This window comes from Helianthus annuus, chromosome 3 (genome assembly GCF_002127325.2).
Source record: "Helianthus annuus cultivar XRQ/B chromosome 3, HanXRQr2.0-SUNRISE, whole genome shotgun sequence".
Lineage (NCBI taxonomy): Eukaryota > Viridiplantae > Streptophyta > Magnoliopsida > Asterales > Asteraceae > Helianthus > Helianthus annuus.
Genome location: NC_035435.2, coordinates 141,482,732 through 141,500,824, shown reverse-complemented (window position 1 = coordinate 141,500,824; position 18,093 = coordinate 141,482,732).

Genomic DNA, 18,093 nt, shown 5'->3' with positions numbered 1-18,093 from the left:
TGGCGAATTTCGTGCAGTAGGTGCGGAGTTCGCTTCTTGTATAGGACTTGAAGGTCCTTCTTCTTGTAGCGGCGGATAGTGGCTGCTACTAGAATGTCGAGGAGTGCTGAAGTGATTACCCCCTCCTCCTCGTGTAGACATACGAGCATTGGTCCTCCTACGCCTCGGCGGATCAGGTATAACTGGTTGTGCCGGTGGCGGAGGTGGTGGCGTAACTGCCTCAAAGCGTGAATCCTCAGAGGGATCCTGTGGATGTCTCGGTTGCGATGTCTGATGAGAGGGTGTGTTGTACCACTCATGTCGGTCAAACAAGGCCATAAAGCTGTCTGGGCCTTGACATTGTGGACCATGATATGAAGATCCATCAGATACTTCTATCGGATGCGTGGGCGTACCACGAGCTGGTTCAGTTGGATCCTCATCTTCCTCCATGGGATCTTCAGAAAAGTGGTCTTGTGGTCCTAGTGGAACAAAACCTGAAGGTTCCTGTATGTAGTCAGCCGGATTAAACTGAGCTACGTAGTATGGACTAGGGTCGTCGTAGTTCCGGTGCGAAACCGAACGTTGTAGAGGTATGAAGGAAGGTTGTGGGTTGTTGGGATTATTTTCCGAATCTGGCCCAAAGGAGTGCCGGTAGGATGGCGTTGAGCTGTGCGAAGTGGAATGCCTCGCTGGTTCGTAAAGATCCCTTCGTCGTTGTGGCTCTTCGCTTCGTGTCATCGAAGGATGTCTTGTACCAGATGGTCCAGCTTCTTGATCGTGATGTGTCACGATTTCTCCTCGGCCTCTACGTCCCCTTCCTCTTCCTCGGAATATAACAGGTGGCATTTTCCTGCTCCAAAACTTATTAAAAATCAAATCGAAAATAAAGACAAAAAGGAGTATTAATCCGAATTTGTCCTAAGTTCTTGTCTAGACTCAAGTATGTGCAATTGTGTCACTGAGATTAAACACAATAGGATAGTGTTTAATTCACTCAATGTTGGCTCTGATACCAACCTGTCACACCCCGATTTCCACGTGTCTCACCGGTGGGCCCGGTGGGGGATTACCGTGACGATGTTGGCAACAATATAGTCAAACCACACAATTATATAATGCACAGCGGAAGCATAAGATAAATATATAAATTTCAACCTCTGATTGTAATATCAAAATGTATTACAGAAGTTGAATATCCACAGTGGATCGTAAATACAGATAAAGTATTGTTCCATTAGATACTGCAATCAAGCTTGCGAGGCTTATCCCGATGCTAGGGAGCTAATACCAGCCAATTACGTTTAGGTACCTGCACTTAATCTTTTTGGGAAAATACGTCAGTTTACACTGGTAAATACATTCAACTGACACATTTGAAAATGTTTATTAAAATTGATTTGAATGCACAAGGCACAAACTCTTTTATAACTTGGGAAAATTCATAATGATCTTGTGAACGTTTTACATGTTCTTTTATGCGTTCAGTAGCCCGGGTCGTGCCGGGTTAAAGATTTATAGACACACCACGTTTGCGTAAAACCGTAGTATGAAAACCAACGGCTACGTCTTTTAGTTTTAATGTCGACACTTTATACCGGGTGTACGCCTACACCGGGATGTCGATGGTCGTGGCCATTTCGTAAAATGATGCCGAGGATATCCGGGACAACGGTCATTAAACCCCCCAAAGGCTTATAAGCAACAAAACTGTTTAAATGAGCCAATCATATTATTTAGTTATCCACCTAAGCGGTGGACGAATATAGTGCTCAATCAAGCGGTATTAATATACCGTAACCCAAGCCCATATAGGGGAAATAAGTCAAAAGTATTTACCTTTGCAAGTATTAATCCTTAATTTAGATCAAGTCACCGATAGCTTTTACTGGGGCTCCTAATCTGGAACGAAGGTTTTAATTAACCTCTTTGAATCCTAACGGTCCTTGTATTAGCCGTAGCTTAAACCGGTTGATTCCGTTATTTAGATATGGTTAATTCGCACGGAAAGGCGAAAACCGAGAATGGAGTATGATTTGGACCCAACAAGTTCAGAGACTTGTTTCATATGGGTTTATAGTTCATACTCTGGATTTTGGGGTTCAAATAGTATAATTTGACCCATATCGGCTAGTGCACGAAAACTAGTTCCATGAGCCGTACCGTGTGCGCAAATAGGCGAAACGGTTAACCATAAGAGTCGCACGCTTATTTCCTAAGTCAATATGCCTTAAAAGTATTTTGGTATCAGTAGGATATCTTCCGTAATGCCCGTAACGAGTTTAAGTTAATATTATGCCCCGTAGGGGCTTTTCGGTCATTTTAAAGACTTTAAAAGGGATTTTCGAGTTCTACAGGAAATCTGAGTTTCCCGAACAGTTTATAAAGCTTAAAATACTTTATTTATTATTTAAAATCAATAGCAACTGGAATCGGGTCAAAAGACCTTGTAGAACTCCCGTTTTGGCCAAAAAGGGCATATTCGGTATTTACCGAACCGTAGCCATAACCGCAGGTTATGAGCAAGGTAAAAATTATTAAAAATCTTTAAAATTCCCAAAATATTATTTTACCACAGTGGGTAAAAGTTTTGGTGACGAAAACTTGGGTTAGATGGGCGTTATGCTAATTGCGCCGTTAATTACAAAACTTTCTTAAAAGTGCGCCTTTTAGCATAACTCTCATTCTAGGCCTCGGATTGACGTGAAACTTCAGGGACATGCTTATAATTTAACAAGCAAGGTTTTGGTCCGTTCACGTGTCCGAAATACTCGTTTTAATTTTAAAAGGCCGTTACGGTCAACTTTTAGGCGAATGACGGAATTGCGCTGAAGACTCGGATAACTCATGAACCGACCACAGAGGCTTATACCAACATGTGACCTGGTCCTAAGAGAGTCCTAAGGTATATTTATACCTCACTAAAACGGGTCAGAACTGAAGTCAAAGCAAAAGTCAAACTTTTGCGACTTTCGGCTCCGAACCGGTTCTATATAGCAAATAATCGATTCAAACGAGCGCAAACATGTTTATATACTTATTATCATGTTTTATGATTATCAAAACAGGTTCCATAACATATATATCACAGATTATGCTTAAATTGCTAAAATAGCTTTCTGTTGACTTTTTAACCGCGCGTTTGACTCGATAATTGACATAGTTAGAGTGGTGATCAGGGGGAACCATTTTAGAGGTTTAATACCCACATAAATACCAACTCATAACCATTTTTGATTCGTCATAAGACTGAATCATTTGCAAGATATTGCAATGACAACCGTTAGTTACGACGGTTGCGTTTATAGGCTATAACTAAGCAAAAACTGAAGTATGAATGACCAAAGTAACTTACAGAAGCTAAGGCTTGAATATATAGCAGAGGAGAAGACTTGTATGCCTTAGAAATAATCAGATGAGAGTGTTTGTGTTGTGGTGAACTTATGAACATATGCTTTGCTATTTATAGCCAAAGACCAAGCTCAAGATCACTCCACATCACTCTACAACTGAAATGGGATGAATGGCATGTGTCCTAGGGGTGTATGGGTCGAGTAGGGGGCACCCATGCTGCCATAATTGATCAAATGATCGTTCAAAAGTGCCAAAAGCCAAGTAGTTACAAGGTTTCTGCATCTGGGCACTTTACGCGGCCCGCATGGGAGTTCCATGCCATTTTAACGCGGGTCGCCTAAAGTTCAAAAATCAGACGCGAAATAGAGGAGGCTCGCGGCCCGCCTCAACTTATGTTGAAACCTTACGCGGGTCGCCTAAGGTTAATATTTCAGGATTTTTAAATCTTTTTGTAATGATTACAGAATCTGGCCATTAATAACGAAATCTTTCGTAATGATTCGCCTGACCTTTCGGTTTTGAAGGGGTAACTTTGCGGTTTGGCCCTCGGTTATTTACCGATAGGGGCCTCGTGTTAACTACCCGCATTATTAAGTCCCCGGTTTATTTATTATTTATATTGGAAAGCCTTAACTTTCACTGTTGACGCTTTTAACCCTTCTTCTACGAATTCGATCGTATCTTTCTCGTTTCATATCGAAACTTCGTGAAATTTATATATATTATTTTAGTGAGGGTATAATACCGTTACAAAGTCTTTGGGACGTTAAAGGGTCACTCAGAGGTATTATTAAACATGTTGACACAATTAACCCCTGTAGTTTGTAATCTCCCACTTTCTTCCGCGTTTTATATTTGTACGATCTATAATTTATTCGTTTGAAGGTTTAAGCATTATTTAGGGATACTATATAGTATATTTACCCTTGTTGACATTTATAACCCTCGAATTTATATATTTTCAAGGTTTGTCAAATTTAGTCCTTTATTTATTATAGATGCCACGTGTAAACAAATGACACGTGTTAACACATCATTGGACACAAAATTTCGAGGTGTTACAACAACATACGCTAAGGTATTACCACTTCAACAAAAGAAGTTAGATGATAGAAGCGCACCTATGATATATCTTGTAATAGAAGAAGGATCAAAGGCATACAGATTATATGATCCGACAAAGAACAAGATATGTGTCAGTAGAGATGTAAAGTTTATAGAAGGTTAGCCATGGAACGGGAATAGTTATATGGAAATGTGTAACACCCTAACACGTAACATCTTAAAAATGATGCAGCGGAAAAACGAGCCTTAAATTTTCTTTCCTTATTAACGACATTCTTACATGAAGGCTCAATTACAAAATGTCATACGTTTTCTAGAAGTAATTGACAACATTTACACTTAAATGTATACTTTAAAATGTTACACAATTCAAACTATGTGACCGTTCTTCCGTACAATCCTTGCTTTTTAACTCGATCTTCGCCCATTTATCTTCGTTAGTGGTAGAGGAAATCCGTGTGATTCCTGTGGACATCATATACAGCTTATCCGTTAGTCATTGACATCACCATATAACATTAAACTATATAATTTGAAAATCTTGTAACACTCCACAATATGAACTTGGATTCATTCGATTATCCTTTTAAATTCTTTGTCCAAGTTCGGCTTCCATTCCTCATGAACCTGACGATCTCATACCTGCATTACATTTCAAATCTCAAGGCACATCATTAATCGTCAATACTCAATCGTATTGAAACCATTCCTACGTACATTCATAGCAACTTACATTCATACCTGCATGCATTTCTACATACGTACATACAATCATATACATCTATATACATGCATACATTCATACACGCATACATACCTACGAGTTCCTGCTTACCACTTTTATTCTCATATATTTATACTAACATGTCATATTCACAACTTTCCATAATATAAGTTTTATACATATTAAAATACATACTCATTCCTAAACACGTTCACCTATAGATTTCCTTCACTAACACGAAGGTAAATCCATACCTATACTATCCGGAGACCCATAACATTTACTTATAATCAAAACCATCTTAAACATTAGTTATGTGGCCTTGAAAACCAATTAAAACGAGTTACATGACCAAAACAAACAAAATAAAGATTTTTGCCAGTTCAGTGGTCTCTCATGAACCGCGAGAGACTTAGCTCACTTTGTCGCGGGCCGCAACTTATGTCGCGTGGCGCGACGTTGTTCCCTGCTTGCGGTCGCGTAGCACGACAGACCGGTTTCGACAGAATGTTAGTTTTTTTTTGAGCTGCATCTGCCCAGCTCAATATTTTCAACATATAATGCACAAAAGCATGCATATCTTTCAAACCGACTACCCGTTTAACCTCCTGTTTCTTCCCACATGACCGTAATTTGGTCTTCTATCACAAGGACTCAAAATCTAAGATCCGGACTAAGTAAATCCTTAACTTATATTCTTTCGGCTTAATATTCAATTACGAATTATTCGACCCATTCGATCCCACCAAATTACTTCCGGCTTAGTTAACAACCTTCGTCATATTAGAGCATTACTTAGCTTAATACTTCTGATTTTTACATAATCCTTCATGATAACCCATATTCATAATTATCAAAATTTATTATACCTACTAAGAAGTGAATCGAAATTGTGACAACCCTCACTAAACCAGGTATCCGTACGATTTAATTAATAATTAATTGCTGCTTAATTACTGTGCTTAACTGAAATTGCTGACAAACTGCTACTTGATTTCTAGTACTTGTATATTCCTGCATCATACTTTGATTTCCGTCACTACATTATTTACACGTTGAACCTTAGTGACAAACATGATGCACTAAAGCACAGTAGCATTAGAACGGATAACCTATTGAACATGCTGATAAAGCCAGCATCAGGCAGACACTGCCTCTAAGGGCCTATATGAGCCAGAAATATTTTACTACACCCATAGTGAGTGTAAGGATACAAGGGTTGTAAAACTGCGTCTCTAGGAATAAGATATAATGACTGGATGTGCCTAAAACGTACTCTAAGCACAAGCCACAACACTCTAATTAACATACCAGCTTCTGGCTAACTAATAAAGTGCCAAAACATGAGGAGAATATTCCTGACACTTTGCAGAATGAGTTATGTCACTAAAAATATTATTTACGACACTTAAAAGCTTACTTAAGCACTTTAACGGATTACTACCCAACCGAACAACCGGACTATACCCGGAACATAAAAATATTGACAATAATATTATTGGTCTTTTTCTGAGCCAGTTAGGGTCCCTGAATACCCTAACACCCGCGTTAAAGCACAACATGTGACTAACCGAGTTAACCCTAAATCTAACTTGGTTTAAAGTAACTAAACACTAACTATCTACTTGAAATCGAACTAGACCCCCCCCCCCTTTGGGCCGATCGGTCACATTGTGACCAAGACTTGTACCATTTTGAATTTTTAATTCATATGTGTCCCATATCAAGGTGACACAAGGACTTGTGGTCATTAGCACATAATTTTACCTATAAGTATCATCATCTACACATGAGTTCATTCACATAACACAACACCACTCAAGCACACCCTCTCCCTCTCCCTTGGCTCTCGGCCGAGACCCACAACCACCATCCATCCATCATTCGACTTCCATCCTCAAGATCCAAGATCATTCAAGTGTTCAAGGTCACGCATAAGGAGTCTTGGAGCTAACGGAAGGTGAAGGACCTCGTTATCTTGCTTTTATCCACCACCTTTTCGCATAGATTCTTCCCTAGCCCCGAGCTAGAGGTATAACACTTAAAACTCATACTCGAACTAATCTAAGGTGGTTAATAAGATTTGTAACGGTTAAAACTCGGAAACTTGCATTTTGAATCTTTAAAGTCTACTAAAACATGAATATTGTTGGATAAAAACTTAATACTTGTGTAAAAGTTGTAGTATTTGAAAGTTGTGAATATTGAGGCCCGATCTACGTTGTGGTAGCTCGGATCATCGTTTAACCCGACTTTGTTAAGATCATAGATCTTGACATAAGCTTGTTTCTATCGGTACAAGGGTTAAAAGGTGAAACTCTACCACACGAGAAACATGAACTTGTGTAAAAGTATTTTACTTGTAAAATAGTGTTTAAAACTAGCGGATCTACGTATCTGCAAGTGGTATTTTCAAAGGACCAAGTGTCGAGAAAATCATGTTTTCTAAAAGACGGATAACACACTAACAAGTGTGATTTTTACAAACCACAAGCGTATAAACACTTGTGAAATGAAAGATCCGACAAAATAACAATCTTTGTAAAAGTTGACAAGAAGATGTAAAGATAGATTTATTCCAAAAACGAGGTTTTTACGATAATAAGTTATTTTACACATAGATCCACAAACTATAACGGGATCTACACTATAGTTTTCGGAAAAACTACAAGTTCATGCGATTATGCAATTTACATGCTTGTCGACTAGTTTGATGTGTCGGAAATTGTTTGCTTGAATCAAGAAGTTGTTGAAATGATTTTGTAAAAGAAAATGATACGCTTGAAAGCGTGGCCACCTCCAGTTACAGGGGAAACTCTGGCGAAATTTTTCTAAAAAAACCTAACACTTAGAATTATTTACAAGTGTTAGAATTATTTCTGATATGTTTTCAAAATATACTTCGCCACGACTTTATTTACAAATATTCGGAGGTGGGATTTTCACAAAACTAAACGTGATAAATATTTATTCGGTAAATATATTTTCACCACACTGTTTATGATTATTTTTGTGAAAATACACAAATATTATTTTTAGGGTAAAAATAATATTTACAAACGTTGACGAATCCAAAATAATACAAACGCTTTCACGATAAACATATAAGTTACAACGGTAATTATTATTACCACACGATTACTAAAACGTAACTTACGCATTATACGGAAATGATTATGAACGTATATTTTATCAACGTATTATTTTTGGGGAAAAATTATGTGAAATGGAAATATAATATTTTTGAGAAAAATATTTATATTTGGAATTAGAAAGGAAAATATATTAAGTGAGACTTAATATTATAAATTGAACGCACATGTATTAAATCCCCCATCCTTGGGAAGGAGATTAACTACCAAGTACATGCAAAATATAAACACGAAATAGTTGTCTAACTATTTCCCAAGAACCCAAACTATAAAGCTAAGGCACGGCCATCCGTCTAATAGAATTAGTACATGTAGGTCGTCGCACAGCAGATATCCGGAGTACTTGGTAGAGACGCACTGACTGTGAGTTCATGTCCCCCTTTTCTCTTAACTGTTTTCAGTTTTCTAAACTGCGGGGGTGAAATACATGTTACAATGTTTATGATTACTTTATACATGGTATGGTTAGCGTAAGGAGGGTTACTTTTAGATCATGTGAATGGGTAGGCGGAAACTTGAGGTCATTAATCCTCAGGGTAGGACCGAGGGGCAGGAGCGATAGATCTATTTGGGTGTAGCGAGCCCAGTCCCAGGCCCAGCATAACGGACCTAGGGATGACTTTGTACCCGACGCATAAATCTGCTAGGTTTGAGCCTTTCTACTTGCATTTCACACATATCAATGGCCTTGCAAACCATTGGTGATCTCTTTTTCCTTATTTGCTACATACCAGGATTTTGATAAATACAAAGGTTTATTTACTCACTTACACATGAACTCGCTCAACATTATTGTTGATTTTTCAACTTACATGTATTTCAGGGAATTAAAAGATCTGGCACGGTATGGCACGTTTTCCCGCTGCACTAGTTTCCAAGATCATCCGGGGTTTAGGGAATGTGACTCTTTCCTGGACAAGTCACAGTCCTTAAACTGTGTTTATGTTATAAGTTTGTAATGTTTATTGAACAAGGTTATGGATGTTAGGGCGTGTTTCCCGTTAAAACAATGATACTGTATTTGGTTTTAAAACTTAATGGATGATTCTTGCATGTTTTTAATTCATATAGCTTTGTTATGATTAAGCTATGGTATTAAGAAGTCACACCAAATTAACCACGCTTCCGCAAAGCCAGGGTGTGACAGCTTGGTATCAGAGCTCTGATCATAGCGAACTAGGATTCCTTCTCGAGGCTAGACTATGATCACTAGGGCTCTCACGAAAACATTTTTACTGAATACCACTTAAGTCCAGATCCAAAACCTTTTTATAAACAAATGTTGAGCGCATTTTATTTATTATTTTTAGGCTCAGTCTGGGAGGCTGAGGCTCGGTCTGGGAGGCCAAGGCTCGATCCAATGGATCGAGGTAGTTGGCTAGTGGGACTAGGGAGTCAGTATGGGAGGCTGGGAGAATTGGCTAGTGGGACTAGGGAGTCAGTCTGGGAGGCTGGAAGAATTGGCTAGTGGGACTAGGAAGAGCAGTCTGGGAGGCTGGGAGACTAGTGGGACTAGGAGAATTATGTGATTTTTACTTGGTGACTTATGTGATTACCTGATTGTATGACTGATTATTTGTGCATATTTGTGTTTGTGTTACAGACACATGGACTCACCAGGCACAGGTGACTCGGACACCACCGGACCCCTACCTATCGTCTCTGATGACCTCCCATCTTCGGAGCATGAGGTGCATACATCTGATTCCACCAGCACGGACGACGACGATTTCCAGCCCTTCGCACTACCCGAGGGTGCTGATGAGCCTGCAGATGGCCCTCCTGCTGAGTACCTACCCCTAGTAGTGATTCCGGCTCCTATACCTTTAGCCGTTTATCCCGCGTATGACTTACTACTTGACGCCGAGGCTGACGGCGATATCGATCTGTTTGAGGATGAGCCTATCGAGGATGAGATCCCGGACGCAGCCCTACTTCCTGCTGGCGATCTTCTGATGATCGCTGATGCCCCTGCCGAGGACTCACCCGCACATTCACCGGTCCCAGACTCCTTTGAGTCTGTGGCATCCGCACCTTCTCACGAGGTGAGCGCACAACACTTTGCACACGACTCGGATCCTGACCAGGCATCCTCTGCCGCACCTATTCCTAGCTTCGCATTTGACCATGATGATATAGAGGATTCTGATCCCATCTTTCCTCCGGGATTTGACCCGGATCATGATATTGAGTTTATCCCGATGGACCAGCCCATGGAGGATCCCGCTGATCCAGTCGATCCTATTGATCCCGAGTTCGATTTCGAGATGGCTTTTGATGACTATGAGCCTGCCTTGGCTCCTGAGCAGGCGGCTGCTCTAGATCCTATGCCCGAGCATGACCCCGTACATGCTGGCATCCCAGTTGAGCCTGTTCTAGCTGACCCGCCCGTTGATGATCATTTGGAGGGCGATCATGTCGTTGTTGCTGTCGATCCTGTTGTTCCCCCACCTATTGTTGATATACCTGTTGAGCACATTGCACCAGTTGATCCTATTGTTGCTCCCCCATTTGATCCCGTTCCACTTGAGCCTGAGCACGCACTGTTTGCAGACCACATGGATCCACCGGATGAGCATGCACAGCACGGTTGGATACCTGCTGATGAGGATGTTCCACCTTTGCCCCCTCAGATCCCTGTTTCACGACATGTTGATTTTTCCTTTCAGGTTCCTCAGTTTGTACCTCCAGCGAGGCCTGGAGAGGGTTCTTCAGCCCATCCTTTCGGGCACGTTCCGATGTCTATCCCCTTCATGCCCCAGATGTCATCTGTTCCACCCTCTACTTCACCGTTTCATGTGGCACCGTTTGACCCCACCAGTGAGCCTTTGCTTTGGTCGACACCACCAGTCATGCCACCTACTGATCCTTACCATCCATTTCACGTGGGACACACTATAGAGGACGTTTTGATGTCCTTCGTTCATCAGCACGAGTCACACACGCAGCGACTCCAGGAGCTTGAGAGAGCTCAGCTACCACCATGTTCATGCCATGGTCAGATACACTCTCCTCTTCAGCCATGTCGATCATTACCCCCATATTATGCTGCTCGTCTCTTTACACTAGAGCAGCAGGTTGCTTCTGTCATCCGTACTCAGCAAGCTATGGAGGAGGACTGGCTCCAGTTACGTCGCTTGCTTTACACTTACTTTCCCCCTCCTCCACCGCCATCTGTATAGAGCTCATCAGTACTGCTTGTGTAGACGTTGGTGAGAGGACCGCGATTGCTTTTGGTTGCATAGCATTTTGGAGACTACATGATGATACTGACTTTTGACACATACTTGATGTATTTGATGTATTTGACACTGATTTGATATAGCTTTTGGACAGGGGTGATGTAGCCCCTAGTTGATTGATGATTGTATGACACAGTGATGTACTGATACACTTACGTTGTGGTCTCGATATATATGGCAATCGCAGTATTCTCATCATATTTGATTCGCTTGATTGCTTATTTACATTATTATGACATGGGATGTTGTGTGATTAGTATTTGTGAAGTATTGATAACATGAGATGTTATGTGCTATTACTATTACTATATACGTACGCTTTACTATGGCCCGACCGACGTAAACACATCTTTAGAAGATGCCGCCAAGACGTCAACAACAGCAAATGCCTACAACCCAGGCCGAACTACAGCAAGTCATTGCCGCCGCCATTGCTCAATATGCTGCCTCTCAAGGAGGAATGAGTGGAAGCAACTCTGGCAACACTGGCAACAACAACAATCCACCTCATGGTAACCCTAAGTCATTAAGACATACCATGACCTAAATGGATCCCCTTAGCAAGAGTGCTAATGCCGATCATATGTTATAATGTATGTGCAGGGTGCACCTACAAACAGTTCTTGGACTGCAAGCCCGTAAACTTTGATGGCACAGGAGGTGCTGTCGCTTTTGTCCGCTGGGCTGAGAAAACAGAATCCGTTCTTCACATGAGCAAATGCGCACCGGATCAGCAAGTCACTTATATCTCTGGGCTATTTTTGGATGGAGCCCTATCCTGGTGGAACTTGCAAGTACAGACACTTGGCGAAGCTGCTGCTTACGCGCTGACATGGACCGAATTGAAGGAACTCATGCGCAAAAAGTACTGTTCTCGCGCCGAAATCCAGAGATTGGAGACCGAGTTCTGGCATCTGAAAATGGAAGGCCCAAAGATAGCAGAGTATGTTCAGAGATTCCACGACTTGTCGCATGTGGTACCCTACATGGTCACTCCTGAGTTCAAAAGAATCGAACGCTTCATTTGGGGATTAGCTCCTCAAATCATAAGCATGGTGACCTCCTCCAAACCTGCAACTATCACTGAAGCCATTGATTTGAGCGTGGCTCTTACGGAGGAGGCAATTCGTTTGAACAAGTTTGATGAAGTGGAGCCTAAGAAGAAGGAGACTCATGTGAAGTCATCTGGAGGGAACAAGCGGAAGTATTCAAACTTCAAGCAGAGCGCCGGGGCGGTGGTTAAGAAAGGGGAATCAAATGCGCCAGCACAAGATACAGCTGGTAGTAGGAAGAAAGGAAAGGGATACATGGGCGCCCAGCCCAAGTGTAATAACTGCCAGCGCCATCATTCTGGCCGCTGTGGGTTGAAGGTTTGTGAAGCATGTGGAAAGACTGGCCACCTGAAGGAGACTTGTTGGGCTACTGCTGGCCAGGGAGGCCAGAGAGGATTTGGAAACAGAAACACCAACCGGGGCGGAAATGGAAATCGCCCCCAAGGGAACAATGGAGGTGATGGAAACCGAGTCAATAACGCAAACCAAGCGGACGCCATGAATCGTAATCAGAGAAACAACCAAGCGGGAAACAATGGTGGGAACGGGCAGAGGCCCGGATGTTTCAACTGCGGTGATATTGGGCATTACAAGAGGAATTGCCCGGAGTTGAACCAAGCCCGTGGAAGGGTTTTCAACATAGAAGCGAGGGAAGCGCGCCAGGATCCCAATGTTGTCACTGGTACGTTCCCTGTAAACCAACGCTATGCATCCGTTTTATTTGATACTGGCGCCGATTATAGCTTCGTGTCGTTAGAATTTAAGAATATGCTTGGTATAACCGCTAGTAAGTTAGATATTCCGTACTCGATTGAATTGGCGAATGGGAAGTTAGTAGAAGCTAATGAGGTGATTCGAGGCTGCGTAATCGAATTGGGAGAACGTGAGTTCGCTCTAGATCTACTACCAGTCCAGTTGGGAAGCTTCGACGTGGTAGTAGGAATGGATTGGTTATCGAGCAACAAGGCTGAGATAGTTTGCCACGAGAAGGTCGTTCGTATCCCGATCGATGATGGTGAGACCATTGTTGTTCACGGAGAGAAGCGTGAGACGCCGTTGAGGATTATTAGCTGCCTGAAGGCAAGAAAGTGTTTGCAGAAAGGATGTGTTGCTTTCCTGGCACACATTGTGGATAAGAAAGCTGAAGAACCAAAGATCGAAGACATCCCAGTCGTGAGGGAATATCCAGAAGTCTTCCTAGAAGATTTGCCTGGCTTGCCGCCACAAAGGCAAGTGGAGTTTCGCATTGACTTAGTTCCAGGCGCCGCGCCTGTGGCTAAGGCACCCTACAGACTTGCTCCGTCTGAGATGCAAGAACTGTCGAGGCAACTTCAAGAGTTGTTAGACAAGGGATTTATCCGACCGAGCTTCTCGCCTTGGGGAGCTCCAGTTTTGTTTGTCAAGAAGAAAGACGGTAGTTTCCGCATGTGTATTGACTATAGAGAGTTGAACAAGCTGACGATCAAGAATAGGTATCCCCTGCCAAGAATCGATGATCTGTTTGACCAACTACAAGGTTCAAGCTTTTATTCAAAGATCGATCTTCGATCTGGATACCATCAGCTACGGATACAGGAGGAGAGTATCCCGAAGACAGCCTTCAGAACTCGATATGGACACTACGAGTTTCTCGTTATGCCGTTTGGTTTGACAAACGCACCTGCAGTGTTCATGGATTTGATGAATCGAGTTTGTAAGCCGTACTTGGATAAGTTCGTGATTGTATTCATCGATGATATTTTGATTTATTCAAAGACGAAGGCTGAGCACGAGCAGCACTTAAGAGCTATTCTGGAGCTACTAAAGAAGGAACAGCTATACGCCAAATTCTCTAAGTGCGAGTTTTGGCTAAGAGAAGTGCAATTCCTTGGGCACGTGGTGAATGGAGATGGAATCCACGTGGATCCAACCAAGATCGAGGCGATCAAAGATTGGGAAACGCCAAAGACGCCAACCGAGATTCGGCAATTCTTGGGTTTGGCTGGCTATTATCGAAGGTTCATCGAGAACTTTTCAAAGATCGCTCAACCATTGACGCTCCTCACTCAGAAGGACAAGAAGTTTGATTGGGGAATCAAACAGGAGGAAGCATTTCAGATATTGAAAGATAAGCTTTGCAACGCGCCAATCTTAGCCCTACCAGAGGGTACAGATGATTTTGTGGTATACTGCGACGCATCGCGTCAAGGATTGGGTTGTGCGTTGATGCAACGCCAAAAGGTTATTGCCTACGCATCACGCCAACTGAAGATACATGAAAAGAACTATACCACACATGATTTGGAGCTAGGCGCAGTAGTTTTTGCTTTAAAGATCTGGAGACACTACCTTTATGGTACGAAGTGCACAATCTTCACAGATCACAAGAGCCTCCAACATATATTCAACCAGAAGGAGTTGTATATGAGGCAAAGACGATGGGTAGAACTGTTGAATGACTACGACTGCGAGATTAAGTATCATCCAGGGAAGGCGAATGTGGTCGCCGATGCCCTAAGTCGAAAAGAGAGGATCAAGCCCATAAGGGTTAGGGCTTTGGAGATGGTTATTCGAACCGACTTTCCTCTGCGCATTCGTGCCGCGCAGAAGGAAGCCCTCAAAGAAAGAAACCTTGAAGAAGAGTATCTCCGTGGGATGGAGAAGTTATTGGTACCAAACAGGGAAGGAACATTGTGTTTTGAGAAAAGGATTTGGGTTCCTCTGTTTGGTGGTTTAAGGAAGGTTATTTTCGATGAAGCTCACAAGTCGCGGTACTCTATCCATCCTGGAGCGGATAAGATGTACCAGGATCTTAAAGATTATTATTGGTGGCCCAGGATGAAAGGCGATGTGGCTGTTTATGTGAGCAAATGTTTAACTTGCGCTAAGGTTAAAGCGGAATACCAGAAGCCTTTGGGACTTCTGCAGCAACCAGAGATTCCCAAGTGGAAATGGGAACAAATCTCTATGGATTTTATTACAAAATTGCCAAGAACGCCAAGAGGCCATGACACTATCTGGGTGATAGTGGATCGATTAACGAAGTCAGCACACTTCTTACCTATCCGCGAGAAGGATAATACGAGCAAACTGGCCGAAATTTACATGAGAGAGATTGTTACACGCCATGGAGTACCTCTCTCGATTATCTCTGATAGAGACGGAAGGTTCGTGTCAAGGATATGGCAAACCTTCCAGGAAGCTTTTGGCTCAAAGTTGAATCTGAGCACTGCTTTTCACCCGCAGACCGACGACCAAAGCGAGCGGACGATACAGACACTAGAAGATATGCTGAGAGCATGTATGATGGATTTGGGCGGTAGCTGGGATAAGCATTTGCCTTTGGTTGAGTTCTCATACAACAACAGCTACCACACCAGTATTGGTGCCGCGCCATTCGAAGCTTTATATGGGCGCAAGTGCAGATCACCGCTTTGTTGGGCTGACGCAGGTGATAGACAATTGGTTGGTCCTGAAGTGGTACAGGAAACCACAGATAAGATCGCACAGATACGAGACCGCATCAGTGCGGCACGTGACAGGCAGAAAGCCTACGCGGATCGAAGCAGGAAACCTATAGAGTTTGAGGTTGGTGAGATGGTTTTGTTAAAGGTATCACCCTGGAAGGGTGTGGCACGCTTTGGGAAACGTGGAAAGTTGAACCCGAGGTATATTGGACCATTCAAGATCTTGGAGAGAATCGGGTTAGTAGCTTACAGGTTGGATTTACCTGCTCAACTGAATGGTGTTCACGATACATTCCATGTATCCAATCTGAAGAAGAGTCCAACTCAAGTTACCGTTGCCATTCCCACCGACGAAATTCATGTTGACGACACGCTCCATTTCGTTGAAGAACCTGTTGAGGTCACGGATTGGAAAGTAAACAAGACCCGCCGGAGCAGTGTCAAGCTCGTCAAAGTTCGTTGGAATGCTAGACATGGTCCTGAATTCACCTGGGAGCGTGAGGACCGAATGAAAGAGAGATACCCCCACCTATTTCCTGAGAACCCTGCTTCTACAAGCAGAACTTAAAATTTCGGGGCGAAATTTTTCTAACGGGGGGAGAATGTGACAACCCTCACTAAACCAGGTATCCGTACGATTTAATTAATAATTAATTGCTGCTTAATTACTGTGCTTAACTGAAATTGCTGACAAACTGCTACTTGATTTCTAGTACTTGTATATTCCTGCATCATACTTTGATTTCCGCCACTACATTATTTACACGTTGAACCTTAGTGACAAACATGATGCACTAAAGCACAGTAGCATTAGAACGGATAACCTATTGAACATGCTGATAAAGCCAGCATCAGGCAGACACTGCCTCTAAGGGCCTATATGAGCCAGAAATATTTTACTACACCCATAGTGAGTGTAAGGATACAAGGGTTGTAAAACTGCGTCTCTAGGAATAAGATATAATGACTGGATGTGCCTAAAACGTACTCTAAGCACAAGCCACAGCACTCTAATTAACATACCAGCTTCTGGCTAACTAATAAAGTGCCAAAACATGAGGAGAATATTCCTGACACTTTGCAGAATGAGTTGTGTCACTAAAAATATTATTTACGACACTTAAAAGCTTACTTAAGCACTTTAACGGATTACTACCCAACCGAACAACCGGACTATACCCGGAACATAAAAATATTGACAATAATATTATTGGTCTTTTTCTGAGCCAGTTAGGGTCCCTGAATACCCTAACACCCGCGTTAAAGCACAGCATGTGACTAACCGAGTTAACCCTAAATCTAACTTGGTTTAAAGTAACTAAACACTAACTATCTACTTGAAATCGAACTAGACCCCCCCCCCCCTTTGGGCCGATCGGTCACATTGTGACCAAGACTTGTACCATTTTGAATTTTTAATTCATATGTGTCCCATATCAAGGTGACACAAGGACTTGTGGTCATTAGCACATAATTTTACCTATAAGTATCATCATCTACACATGAGTTCATTCACGTAACACAACACCACTCAAGCACACCCTCTCCCTTGGCTCTCGGCCGAGACCCACAACCACCATCCATCCATCATTCGACTTCCATCCTCAAGATCCAAGATCATTCAAGTGTTCAAGGTCACGCATAAGGAGTCTTGGAGCTAACGGAAGGTGAAGGACCTCGTTATCTTGCTTTTATCCACCACCTTTTCGCATAGATTCTTCCCTAGCCCCGAGCTAGACGTATAACACTTAAAACTCATACTCGAACTAATCTAAGGTGGTTAATAAGATTTGTAACGGTTAAAACTCGGAAACTTGCATTTTGAATCTTTAAAGTCTACTAAAACATGAATATTGTTGGATAAAAACTTAATACTTGTGTAAAAGTTGTAGTATTTGAAAGTTGTGAATATTGAGGCCCGATCTACGTTGTGGTAGCTCGGATCATCGTTTAACCCGACTTTGTTAAGATCATAGATCTTGACATAAGCTTGTTTCTATCGGTACAAGGGTTAAAAGGTGAAACTCTACCACACGAGAAACATGAACTTGTGTAAAAGTATTTTACTTGTAAAATAGT